Consider the following 510-nt stretch of genomic DNA (forward strand, 5'->3'; position numbering starts at 1 on the left):
GGAGCGGGGCGGGCCGCACCCAGCAAAGGCGCTGCCGGGCGTCGCCGTAGCCTCCGGGTCCCCGTGAGGCAGCCCGCAGTCCGGCAGGCCGGCGGAGTTCAGGGCCCAAGCACAAACCACTCCCCGGGTGCCAGGCCGCCCCGAGGTCGCCCCGCTGCTCCCACGCGCGGCGCTGGGAGGCCGCGGGCTGGGCGCTCCCGGGCCTGACTAGTCGCACGACCGTCGGGGGCTGCTCGGTTTGGGTGGTGATGATGATGGTGAGGTTTTCCCCGCCAGCCGTGTTCCGTCAGCTCCTCAGGGCCACGGCCGTAGAGATTCTGTGTGATTAAAAGACGCCCCAAGAATCTAGTGGCGTGAAACTGGCGGGTCGGAGGTGGGGAGGGCCGGTTCGGGTCTCCAGTGAGCCCGCTGTGTCGCAGCGTCCCCATGGGTACCCCTGGCCGGTGGCTGGGTGACAGTTTCACACTGGGCCCGGCAGGGGCACTGCGCCTCGAGGCTGTGCCCAGAAGC

The sequence above is a fragment of the Sapajus apella genome, unplaced genomic scaffold (genome assembly GCF_009761245.1).
Source record: "Sapajus apella isolate SASKATOON/1434 unplaced genomic scaffold, GSC_monkey_1.0 scaffold39, whole genome shotgun sequence".
NCBI classification, from domain to species: Eukaryota; Metazoa; Chordata; class Mammalia; order Primates; family Cebidae; genus Sapajus; species Sapajus apella.